This window comes from Giraffa tippelskirchi, chromosome 6, assembly GCF_054371585.1.
Source record: "Giraffa tippelskirchi isolate mGirTip1 chromosome 6, T2T-mGirTip1v1.2.pri, whole genome shotgun sequence".
Taxonomy (NCBI): Eukaryota; Metazoa; Chordata; class Mammalia; order Artiodactyla; family Giraffidae; genus Giraffa; species Giraffa tippelskirchi.
The window spans coordinates 159,281,499-159,295,014 of NC_137280.1; the positions used below are offsets into that span (position 1 = coordinate 159,281,499).

Genomic DNA, 13,516 nt, shown 5'->3' on the forward strand with positions numbered 1-13,516 from the left:
TTACAGAATGTGAACACCTTTCATTCCTGACAAACAGGAAATGTATGCTGCACTACTGGTATGTCAATCAGAGTGATAGCATCAATTTTATGGTTTTTAATTCATCCCCACCTCCTGCCGAGCCTTTTGCTCATCCCAAATTATGAATCTTAAAAGGTACGTGATTAAGAAGAAAAAAAAAAAATGTCTCTGCCTGTGTGAACTCCCATGTGAAGAGCTTGGAGGCAGATATTTAAGAGATTTGTAAAGTGTATCCTGACTGCACAGTGACTGGACAAGTGACCTCCATTTCCTGCAGCCGGGATTGCCTCCTCATGTTTTTGCTTAATACTTTGTCAGCAACTCAAACGAGTATAGTTTATATGCATGGCACCTTTACATTTTTAAGGAGCAGAAAGAAACTAAGTAATGTCATTAAAAGCTGTATTTGTCAGTTCATGATATGTCAGTTACATTTTCAATTTAAGTTTTCAGTGTCTGTTTCTTTAGCTGTGGTGTTTTCTTGCATCTTGATACACAGTCAATAATCAATACAAAGTCAGTGCTGGAGCCTGGCTTTGAAGGAATCAGAGCAATTTCTCTCAAAATTCTTGCCTTTCCACCTCTTAATTCTTTTTTTCCGGCATGTAATGAAATGAAGGGCATCATCAGTGTCAGTAGGAAGTCAGGCTGTTTAAAAATAAATAAATAACGTGTGCATGTGCACACGCAAGCACACACACACACACAGACACACACACACTTTACTTCTCAACAGGGGGTTTGGGAGCCTGAGGTGTCTGAATCTGTCTCCCATGCTTCTTGTTTCTGGTGAGGAGCCATTTTTCTTGTTTTTTCCTTTGCGGCTCCACCTGGACTTCACTTGCTGCCACAAACTCGGCAAATATCACACACTTCTTTAAGATTTGGGGGTGTGATCCGATAGCGACCCACTGAAAGGTGAAGCAGCAATTAGCAATTGGTCAAGATTAGTCTCCTCTCCTGGTGCTGACCACAGAAGGAGTGTGTCATCTTTGACAGAAAATACTTTCTCCGCTGGTAGCCCAAGCTCTTGGATCTCTAGTAGGAACTTTCAGTGTTCGGTGGCCTCCATGTTTAAATCGCTCTTGGCCATTTTAACCTTTGCTTTCACGTTTTGAGTGCTTGAGTGTTTCTGCAACAGTGCATGGAGGCTTGAAGAAACCCATGTGGTGTTTGCTTGTGAAGAATTTCTCATTCCGCTTTTACCACAATTTCTTTATGATTCAGAGTTGAAGTATGCTGGTTCTCTCCCATGCAAGAAAGCAAAGGCAGGAAACAAGCAAGAGCTCTTCTTTTCCTGGTGGAGCACTGGTGTGAAACACCGAGTTTTGACACTGGTGATAAGCGGCCCTGCACGATGTGGCTAGCGCAGCAGGGCCTGTCTTCCCAGAAGGCTGATCCTGCAGCGAAGCTTGGGAGGATGGAAGGTGTCAAGGATCTCGTTAAAGGAGGCTTGGAGAAGTTGGCCACGCTGCTTTCCTTTGTGTAGGTGGTATTAGCATTTCCAAAGCACATTTACTTACACTCACTTGCTTCCTCAGCTAGGAATATGTCACCTGGGTGCTGAGTCTTGAGAGATGAGCAGCTTGCTTTCAGATCACATGGATGGTGAAACAGCAAAGCTGTGCTTTCTGACTCTAAATTCGGTGCTCTTTGCCCTACCCTATGATTGCTTATTATTAGATCCACTGACTTGGAACACGTTTGTGTTTCAGCTCCCAATTAGATTGTTTGGGTGTGAATTTCTTAACAACACTGATATGTTTTATGACAGGGATTTGCACATGGTATACACTAAGTGAGTACTTTTGGTTAATGAGTTATCTGGTTTTCCTCCTCCTCCCTTTATGTGGTGCGGTGTTTAATCATATCATAGACGTTTACAGACATCACAAGGACTTCTGTTGGATATCGGGAACGCAAGGTGATTGCTATGGACTAGATGTTTGTGCCCTCCCCTCTCCCCAGCATTCATCGGTTGAAGCTTTAACTGCCCCCCACCCAGTGTAGCTGTATTTGGAGATGGGGTCTCTAAGGAAGTAATTAAGGTTCGATGAGTTCATAAGGGAAGAACCCTGATCTGACAGGATTAGTGGCCTTAAGTCCTTAGAAGAGATGGCACAGAACTCTTCTCTGCTATGAGCATGTACTGAGGAAAGGCCACGTGAGGACAAAGCAGGAAGGCAGCAGCCTCTAGAAGCCAGGAACAGAGCTCTCACCAGAAAATGAATTGACTAGCACCTTGTTCTTGGACTTCTCAGTCTCCAGAACTGTGAGAAAATAATTCTCAGCTGTTGAAGCCATCCAGTCTATGATATTTTCTTATGGCAGCCCAAGCAGACTAATACAGTTATTAAAACCAAACCTTGCTCAAGCATTTCAGTACCCTGCAGAGTAGAGAGAGAATAGCCATAGTCAAACAGGTGGGTTGGGTGCATGCCTCATGTGCTTGGTCCCTTTGGGAATGAATCTCAGGGTTATCATCATACCACTGGGGTTCAAACACCCTCAGAGTCAGAATGGTTCAAAACCTCCTGTAGTTTTTAGAACTGCATGTAGCAGTATTTGAGTGTGCATGCTCAGGGGTGAAAGTGAGAAAGATGGCAAAAGACTTCAAAGAGATGATGCGAATCTGTGTCATGAAGTGGCTAGTGTTTTTCCAGGGAATAAGGCAGAAGAAAGTGCTCTGTTTTCTTCAGAGGAAACGGAAGTATAAATGAACATGGTGGAATCCTGGATTCTGAGACTTTAATTAGTTCATTAGGGCTAGAGCTTAGGAAGTACATGGAAGAGTTTGAAAGATGAGGTTGGAAATATAAGAAAGAGCTAGTTCCTTAAAAAATGTTCATACGTTCAGCTTAGAGATCAGACTTTAATCTGTAAGCAATGTGGGTGATATAAAAGAATTTAAACCTGTGTAGTTACAGAATCAGATTTGTAGTTTAGAAATATACTTTGTATGTACCGTGGAGATTAAACTGGAACCTAATCTTGGGGTTAGGGCTTGGGATGGGATTTTAGGGAGTGATGCTGGCTCAGAAATTCTCTATGAAAGGGTTCACAAAAAATCAGGAAGCTGCCCTTGATATTACCTCCTTAGCTAAAAGACACAGTTCAAATTTTCAACCATTTTAGAATTCAAGTAAGCCTTCTTGCTTTTAATTATGGCGCTGGAATAGCTTTTTTTTTTTTTTTTCTGGAAGAAGGAGTGACTTCTGTTCATGTGAATGCCACACATCATGAGTGACACCCATGGCTCTGGTCCTCCTTGAAACCAGAGTGGCTCCGAAATGAGCAAGCCAGGGGCCTGGTGTGAAGTTCAGCATTCTCTACTTCTTCTTCTGAATACTCTCTGGTTTCATTTTTAGGAGGTACCCTCTTTTGCTTTGCTGTTCACTGGAGCAACGTGAATTTTCTTAATCTGATGTTTCAGAGCGCGGTTAAAGAACAAGTACATATGTTCACTGAGCAATTCCTGATTCAAGCCCTGAGCCCAGAATTCATAAAAGACATAATCTCACCTTCACCTGGTCAGGGCGATTTAGCCTGCAGTTAATTGAAATACAGGAAAAAGTTCATGTTTCTGTGGTATGAATTGGATGTTTGTGTGTGTGCCTAACTTATGTGTTTATAGCAACTGTAAAATCACTCCTCTTTGACTCTCTGAAGAGTAACTCACACGTGGAAGAGGGTGGACAGTTTGGCCTGTGGGCACTGTGCCTTCCTCTCAGCATTCTGTTCATTCTTTCCTCTTCAAACAAATTAAAGTGTCAGTCCGCTGGAGAGGGACTGTTCTCGCTTTTATGTGTCACACAGAATCCAAAAAACTGACATTACCTGTTGGTGCTAACGACAGTGGCGACTGGGTGTTGTGACACCTGCAAACGCCTTTCTTCCTGGGCGCTTATTGTCACTCTGGGAATTTTGTCACCCCAGTTACCCCAGAATGTTTCCTTATGACTACATTCTTACTAGCTCGAAGTAACTCTTTTACTCAACGGGGAACAAGGGCCAGATGGCATGCAGACATGTGCTTGAGACTGGGTGAGTCTTATTTGTTCTCTATTTCTTGTTACTTACTGTCACTCCTCAGCTAACCACACATAAGGAACCCACCCTGTGGGCTGTTTCTTTTTTTTTTTTTGCTGTGCATATCTGACACATGATTATAGTAATGTGCTTTTTATTAACATTATTGCTATAACGGGCTTCTTTTGTTGTTGTTGTTGTTTCAATCCACCTCATTTTTTGAGGGGGAAGGTGAGATATAAATAAATTCAACAATGTCAGCAGGTCAGCCAGAACACAGATGTGTAAATACAATGAATTTCGTCCCCTTCTAATTAAAAAAACCTTGAACTTGTTCCAACAACACTGTTATAGCTCAAAAATAATTTTATTTGGAAAATTCTCTTTTGAAAAATGTCTTCAGAGCTTTTGCCTATCAATCACAGCAAATCATTGTTCTCTGAAGGTGGGTTTGATCTTTTTTTTTTTTTTAATTATTGAACAAGTAATTATTAGGTGCTTACTAAGTGGCAGGCAGTATACCAGGTGCAAGGAGCAAGACAGACATGATTTCTGCCTTCAGAGACATTTAAGATCAAATCTGAGATGAATGTCTGAGCCCTGGAAAATACCTTTACTGATAAGAACAAGATGTGACTGTACAATGACAATCTTAACTGCCGCAAATGACAATTTTAAAGAAGAGATTTAAAACATTTTGAGTAATGGCAGCATCTCTGGAATAACTCAGACATACTACGTAGAAGACAAACACTGATTTTTTTTTTTTAAGGCATCCAGTATAGTTCTATATAGTTTATAAAACACTTTGTATATGTTATGTTATTCTCTTCTCTCAGGAACTTCGAATTATCAATCAGGTTTGAGTACCAGTTTCCTCCACTGGAAAATGAATGATCTCTAGGTGTCTCCTAGGCTAAAAATTCTGTAATTCTTATGTCTCTGATCCCATGCACTTATACTGTGTCCATCACTTAGAATAGTTCCTTGTGATCTCTTTCACCAAGGACCTTCCCAGCAGAGATGGGAGTCTAGTGTCTTCTCCTGGGGTGGTGAGTGCTGGCAGGAGGCCTGGTGCTCCACCAGGCTGGGCATCTAGAAGCCTGGCAAGGGATGGATTGAGCTCATCTCTCAGCCACGGAGTGAGGAGCAGAGGGAAGCTGAAGTTGAAGTACCAAGTGGAGAAACTTCCCTTGCAGTGAAGAAAGTCTGAAATAGCAAGTTTGGGGGATCAGGCAGAAGGAGAAATAAGACTCAAAGATTGAAAAAAAAAAAAAATTGGCTAGATAAAGAAGTTGAAGAGGTAGAACTTAGAAAGCTACCTGAAGAAACAAGATTTATTCTTCTGGGTGCTAGAGTGAGAGCCTGAGAACCATTAGAATGATAAACCAAAAAAAAAAAAAGGAAAAAAAAAGTAAGTTGACTGTTTCCTTAACACCATTAGTGGCTGAACACAGAAAATAAAGTGAAAATGTCGCTCTGTTCTACAACATTACCTTATCATATTTCCCAACCAGCAGCCCATTCCTGTTAGAAAAATGCAGAGTGTTCATCAAAGAGAACATCTTGATGATTTCCAGATAGAACATGTATTTAGAGATTGAAATGGAAATTTGTTCTGACAGCTCATTCTCAGCATTTTGGACCTTCTTTGTCCACATCAAAAATAAGATGCCAGTCAAAGTATTAAGTAGATATAAGAATCTCTTCTTATGAAAAAAAAAATGTACACAGAGTAAAAAAATACAGAAGAACTTTTATTTTAAGACTTTGCTGCTGGGGACTTCCCTGGTGGTTCAGCGGTTAAGAATCCGCCTGCCAATGTAGGGGACACCAGTTGGATCCCTGATCTGGGAAGATCCCGCGTGCCTCAGAGTAACTGAACCTGTGAGCTGCAATTACTGATGCCCGGGTTCTAGAACCCATGCTGCACAACAAGAAAAGCTACCTCAGCGAAACGCCCACACACCACAGCTAGAGAGGAGCCTCTGCTTGCTGCACCTAGAGAAAGCCCGCGCACAGCAACAAAGAGCCAGCGCAGGCAAAAATAAATAATTACTTTTGGTTATAATTCTACTAAAATTCTTCTCATAAAGATACTTTGCTGCTCATCCCAGAAAAGTAAGTGGAGTATTTGAAAATGTCATAGCCATAATAAGAGATCAAAGAAGCCCCTGGTGGCTTTGGCCACACACACACAGACAACACACACAACACACGTATACACTATGGATTCAGGGGAAATTATGAGAGCATCTCCAGGAGCAGTAGGTATGACAGGGCCTCTTTGCTGAAATTTTTCCTTTGGGCCCAGCACTCTGGCTCATTTTCACTGCCACATTCAAAGTTCATACCTGTGTTCTCCTAGCACAGCTTGCCCGTGAGCACAACAAATTGTTGCAGGTGGGAAGAAGATACAGCGGATATAAGTATGCAGAAATCGTGGGTGTAAAAAGCTGACGATAACCCGTTTCTAGTTTTCTACTTATGTTTTTGTGTCATTTGCACCTCTAGACACATTTAGTAGCCGTATTTCAGACTCATCCGCAGTTTGATTTTGCTTGCTGTCCTGCTTACTTTTCAACCTTTTTCTGAAAGTTTCCTAAGTATCTAGGTGTTTTGCTAGTCAGCCATCTTCCAGAATTTCGGCACCAAGAAGTCTGCTCACAGTCCTGTTTCTTTTGCTGTTGCTGTTTTCTCTCCCTCAACGAATTTGTAACAGTAGGTCACACTTTTATCGAGAAACTTTATTTTCCAACTGCTCTCCATTTTGGCTCTATTATTAGGCTATGCTTCTGGTATTCTGATCCCGCTTCTTTCCTAGGACGTTTGTTGACGTCAGTGGGGAACCTAGGTAGAAAGGAGGGCACAGTCCTTGGCTGGGCTCCATGAGCTGTTTTGGGAAAAAGCGTCTGGTCTCCTGGAGGTGGGACATCCGTAGGATGGACCCCTGTTCATTTCCTACAGACAGTGGAGCCTCTGCGTTGTATTTAATGCAACCGCCGGTACAGGATGATATACTTGCTCAACCACCCAAATATATTGACTTTCTGTTAAAAGGCTTTTAACATAAATTTTAGGAGATTAACAAAACACATCACAGACTGTTGCTGAGAAGGCAGGCTTTTTAACTCCATTTCTCCTCCATTGATTTTAGTTAATATATTTCCACCACCCCCTTATTTTACTGTACCTTTTAATTTGTTATTCATTTATTTGAAACCAGAACTCTGCTGAGGCGCTCTCGACCCACAGGAACTGAAATAGTTTGCCTTCATTATCGGGTAGACCTGCTCGAGTCTGTAGCCCCTGACAAAAACCACAAGACTGTACAAACTGGCAACTGTGGGTTTGTCTGTTCTCTATTGATTCTATTTCTGGAAAAAAACATGAACCAATGGGTGAGCCATGTGACTGTACAACTGACCCAAGGCTCCCATCAGAAGGGGGATGGAGACCTTTTTCAGACCGGTCGTAATGGGACCTCGACACTTTCCAGTTTGCTTCTTAACCACGGCCTTTGATAGCTCCGACTTAGAAGTTTAACTCCTTGTATTCTGGAATACGAAACTGCTATAGAATCTTAAGATTCTAGAGAATGTTATTCAAATTTGGTCATTTTGTCCCAAATATTTAACACAAACGTGATATAACTTTGCTTATAAAGTGTCTTTGTTCTTTCTTCTAATGTGAGAATTACAAGACAACTCCACCCAAACACTTCAAAAGAAAATGATACACGCGTACCTTTTAAACTATGAAACTGCAACTGCTGTCGTGTTTATTTTTCTTAAGCTTTGGTCTTGGCGCTAAATACCAATATTCAAGTGAATAGAATGCATGACTCCTATGTGGTATGGCCTAATGAGAGAGTTCTGGCCTGGCTGTAAACAAGCTGTGTGTCCTCATCTTCTCGTTCCTTCTCCCATTGCATGTGAGATGATCAGATGATCTCTTAAGATCTATTCTAGCTCTAAGATTCAGAGTGGGTAAAAGCTCTTGATAACACCAGAGAGATCCAGGTAGGGAGAACACATCCTATTAAACACACACACACACACACACACTCAACAGAAAAACCAAAATAGCTCCCCGCGCCTCCTCCCCCAAGAATGACAATGCAACCATCTGTTGGACGTTCCATCTCACTTAGCAGCTGCTCTCAGATACAGAAATCTGCATTCCTCCCGCTCTCGTGCTGGTATGCATGCGGCATGTGTGGGTACCAGCATTTGACTCTCCCACCCAAAGGAATGGCTTTCATTGAATAAAAATGATCACAGAAGGTTTCCGTACTCCCCCATCATATAAAATGCTGTTTTCCTGATAATAAGCATTGGCAACTATCTCTGCTCCCCTGTGTAGTAAAATAAACCCTCTTAGAGATAGTCACATCAGTCATCTGAAAATTGAAGAGGACAACCAGGAAAAGGCTTCCGTGAAACTCCTGTTTTGTCAGAAACTTCCGCTTTGCAGGAGCGTGGGAGAGGTTGGAATGTCAAGTTCCACTTTATTTCTATTTTGTCAATACCCCCAACATTGCACTTAAGCTCTGAGAAATAAATATTGTACAAAAAGGAACCTGGAGGCTTTTAAAAGCAGTAATAATCTCATCCTCAAACTAAATGAAAAAAAAAATAGGATGAATCTCCAAAGGAGATAGAAAGTGAAGTCCTTTAAATCCTTTACCCCCACCTCCTTGCCTCTTCTCCAGGCTGAATTTTGTCCCCTACATGGTAGGCTGTATAAAGTGGTGTATTATTTAAAAAGAGGCACTTGAGTTGGGGGTTGGGAGGAGCCGCAGTTACAAACAACAACAAAAAGGGGTCCTACAAGCCATGCAGACGGAGAACCTTGGGTAAAATTGGATCTGCTTTTGAGTACATAATTTAGGACATTTGTTCCAAGATTACTGTGGTTTTCTATAAATGTTAGTTTGCCGTATTATTTTCCATGAACTACTTTTCCAAAATGCAGAATATTTTGCCCCCCAAACATGGAAGCACTAAAGCTCAGATGAGGCACTGATTCATGGGGAGTCACCCAGAAACAGCTGGGCAGCCATCTGCAGCCCCAGAGTCCTCTTATTTTCACTTTGTTCAGCTAATTCTTTATGTAGAGGGGAGGAAGATGCATTGGTCCTGGGAGAAGTGTGTAGCTAGTGTAAGAAAACGATGACTAACTCCTTCCCGAGACTGGGATCTGGTGGCCTGATGTGCTGATTTGGAGCACAGCACGTTTCCTATGTGCATTAGACTCTCAACTCTTGACTACATGTGCATTATTTTCTGTGCATCCTGTTCTTTGGGAAAAGGAAAGAAACGATGATATGCCATTGATCGTTCTGTGGGAATTGTTCCAGGTTAGAGCACCCCAGAGAGCCATAACCAGTCTTTTCAAGGCAGGCAGAAGAGCCTGCGGAATCCAGGACTGGTCTGGAAGTCAGACGTGAGAGTCTGCTCCTTCCTCCCTCGAGGGCCCCCTGAATTAGGCCTTCGAACTGCCCTAGAGTCTGTGGTCAAAAAATGTTGGGGATAAAGGCACTGGTTGACACCGTTTAAAAGAAAAACCATGGCTCAATGCCATAGTCATATGAAATCAAAACGCTGAGTAAATGTGTAGGTGGTGCTGTTTTATTTTACATTTTGACATCACTCTCATAAAGCTGTGGATAATTCAAGCAGAATAGCCTTTTGCCTTTCAGAGTGAGTAAGGGGGCCTTGTTGACAGAAGGTGGATAGTTACACGATCCTTCCCTTGTGGTACCCAAGGCAGTTCATTCAGATGACAGAGGCAGATGACTGTGTGGGAAGGAAAATGCTCTTCCGGTTCTAGAAAGAAGGTTTTTCGGTGCACAGGTGTATGCTGCCTACAGGTAGGCGTAATTATAGTTTAATCAGATTCTTCAGTGTCTCTAGAGACCACTTTTGGCACACCATTTAATATTTTCCTCAAATCATCAAAATCTTTTGCCCATTCCCCCCAAAACATGGGTATATGTGTGTGTACACACACATACACAACACATATGTATGTGTATCTTCCTTGTTTGATTGAACTTTTTAATTGAAGTGTAGTTGATTTACAGCATTGTGTTAGTTTCAGGTGTACAGCAAAGGGATTCAGTTATACATATATACATATATATCTATTTTTTTCAGATTCTTTTCCCATATTTGAGTATAGCTTCTTGTGCTATGCAGTAGGTCCTTAGCAATTATCTATTTTATGTATAGTAGCATGTATATATTAATCTCAAACTCCTAATTTATCCTTCCCCCTACCTTTCCCTTTTGTTTTCTATGTCTACTTCTGTTTTGTTTATGTTAATTTATGTTTTCTTTTTATCTATTCCACATATAAGCAATATTTTACGATATTTGTCTTTGGCTTACTTAGTATGATAATCTCTTTTTTATTTTGGCTGATTTTCACTAAGGTTTTTAGTTTCCTTAATGACTTACATAACTGCACTGCAAGATAAATCTTAATGTTTATAGATAAAAGGTAGAGAAGAGAAGCTTTTACTGCTACATTTAACCTGGGTGGCATTAACCCAGGATATAATTCACCAACCACTTCTAACTTTTCCTGGTGTACAGCTATGAAAAGGCTCTCGGACAGAATAAAAGACAAGCACCTTTAATTGATAAGGCATACAGTTTTTTAAAAAGAATTGAAAAACCATCTGTACTGTAAACTTTTGTGTCTCTTATTCATTCCTGTTTACTCTGCTATTCAATCCAAATAGAGATTGTTTCCACCTCAGCAACACAAAAATCACATGGACTATTCTTCAGGCTGTCAGTCAGAGGAAAGATATACATATGCCCAGAGTATACACGCGCGTTTGTTCACAGTGTTATTTGGGGAAAATATGTTGCATGTTCTCCTGGCTCTCCTAGTTTTACATTTTGAATTAATGCAATTTATTCTAATTTATGACAACTGTTTGAAAGGCTTGCTCTCCATTTTCCCATTTATAAAGAAGTTATTTACATAGAGGGGAAGAGCAGGAGGAGAGGATTGCTCTGCCTGGTCAGGTGGAAGAATCGAGTGGATTCTGTCTTGGAGTCAGCATTGTGCCTGAAGCTGATGGTAACCCTCTCTTCTGCCACTTTGGTGATAGGAATGAAATTATGAGAACCTTTCTTCTCCTTAAAGCAAGTCTTATACAATTGAGCTAATTACCTCCCCCTCTGCTCTTGTTCTCTCTTCCTGTATTTATATAGCAGCTATCACCATAGTACCTACACACGTTGATAAGAGTGCTATTTTAGGAAAAAAAAAAGAAAAGGCACAAGGCGGGGCGGGGGAGGGGGTACAAAAAAAACCTAGCTTCTTCCTTGTCGTAGTATTAGGATCCTGTAAGGCAAAAAATCATGGGAAATCTGCATGATTTTAGAGGCCTTTTAAAGAGCCCTAAATAAAAGAGATTAACCTCATTGTACCTGGAACAGTGCTTCAACTATAGTGGGTTTATATAAAGGATGTTTGCTGATTGGCATCACTCGTATCTATTCATCTCAAAATTCTTCTTTAAAAACAAAGTGCTCTGCTCTGCCTTCATTCTTACCTTTAGAGCTTGTTCTGAAAGGACCTCATGGTGAAGAGGGAACTCAGACAGAAAGGTGGGCAGGAATACATATTGACTTCATTATAGGATCTGGTTCTCCCTTGGGGCTTTCATGAAATTCTATTGGTGTATGGCGCTTATCCTGCTAACTGTGTATACACACAAAGTGGTATATGGATACTTATAACTTCAACTACTAATATCCTTAAAAGAAATCACAAGTCATAAAAACTAAGATTTGTTTTTATGGGCCAGACATTGTTCTAATTCACTCATTGTTTTAGCTCACTTAATTCTCATAACATCTCCAGGAAGTATATCCCTTTATTAATCACCATTGCTTTATAAATGAAGAAGCTGAACAATGGAGAGGTTAATTAAACACGATCATACAGTTAGTAATGACCAGTGAAAGGGATTTGAATCCAGGCATACCGCATTACCCTGGAGTAGGAAACAGCAACCTGCTCCAGTATTCTTGCCTGGAAAATACCATGAGCAGAGGAGCCTGGAGGGCTCCAGTCCATTGGCTCACAAAGAGTCCGACACTTCTGAGCGACTGAGCACATACCACTTTATGCCTTCTCTGTCTCAAACAATTCCATATTAGAAACTAGGACTAGGACAGAAGCCCTCAGGGTAGTATGATTTTAGGGTCTGAATCTTGCCAGTATGTAGTAATCTGCTGAACTGCAAATTTAATCTAGCATCAGGGTAGGTAGCTGACCATGAGACTCCCAAGAAAGAATTGTCCTATATTATTCTTGATTTATGTAGCTTTAAAATGTTTAATGCAGGGCCTACTTGGTCTGTGAAGCCCATGGCTTTACACTAAAACCATGAATTCATTATGTAGACATTTATTGAGCAACTACTATATAAAACTGCACATAGAATGAGAAATTATTTTGCTTTTATGGATAGATCAGTCTGTTGGGTGGGAGAAACTCAAATATATTAGCAAATGGTTTAAATGATGCTTTAATGATATAACTGGCAGAATCTACAAAACATTGTGGCAGCAAGGAGGAAGGACTTTGGTGTGTGGATGGTAGGGGTTAGGGCTGAGTAGAGGTCAGGCTACATGAGAACTAGATTCTTGAACTGAAGTTGTAGTCATCAACTTGGTGAGAACAATCCAGGAAGCGGAAGCAGTGTGTTTAAAGACTTGAAGGTATGAAAGAGCATGATGCTCTGAATATGGTAGAGCTGAAGTGAGATGCCAAGGTGATGAGCCCTGGGGTTAGAACTGTAAGCAGGGATCAGACCGTGAAGGACCACCTGTGCCCCTAGTCTGTAGGTAAAGGCAAATGTGAGGGATGATAAGAAGGGTGCTCTGCCTAATTGAGTTTCTTTTTTGGAAAATGAGCTCAGAAGTTGATGACCTGGAGGAGGGTAAAACTAATGGGAAAAGGGACAGTGAAGGGATATTCTGGCACAGTATTAGAGACTAAACATGCTTTTAATGCTCATAACAAGCTTGTGTGCCAGATATTATCTCCACTGCACTGCACTGTCCAGATCTTCTTCCTAACCCTTCGACCACATCTCCTCGACCTCTTCTGCTGCCCGTCTTCTTGAGCTTTCCTCTTGGCTCCTCTGTTCTCACATTTCTCAGCCCAGCACACTCCTCTTCTTGTCCTCCGCTCATGCCCTTCTCTCCCCCTTGACAAGATCACTCCTCCTGAAGCAAGCCCCTACATTTCATGAGTCCCAGTCAGAAGTCCGGGAATCAGAAGCCCAGGAATCATCTTGCCCCCATGACTTCTCTCTCAGTACTGAACTCAACCCCATGTCCTTTGTTTCCAGTTTTAAGTATCTCTATCAACAAGTCTCTTTGTTGCAGATTTGGTTAAAGTGAACCTTGTTCTTACCTATACTCTTGCAGCA

General features: G+C 41.3%; 2 long non-coding RNA genes across 2 annotated transcripts in view; one reads left to right on the top strand and one right to left on the bottom strand.

The window, feature by feature from the left end:
• Positions 1-409: 409 nt before the first annotated feature.
• Positions 410-3,950, bottom strand: LOC145511510 (uncharacterized). Its single transcript, XR_014057909.1, has 2 exons — positions 3,859-3,950; positions 410-2,408 (listed from the first exon to the last, which is right to left on the bottom strand). It is a non-coding gene; the product is annotated as an uncharacterized LOC145511510 (long non-coding RNA).
• Positions 3,951-4,013: 63 nt separating this feature from the next.
• LOC145511509 (uncharacterized) overlaps positions 4,014-13,516 on the top strand; it is a 161,549-nt gene continuing 152,046 nt past the window's right edge. The window contains exon 1 of the long non-coding RNA XR_014057908.1: positions 4,014-4,065. This is a non-coding gene — a long non-coding RNA (uncharacterized LOC145511509). The remainder of the gene's footprint in view (positions 4,066-13,516) is intronic.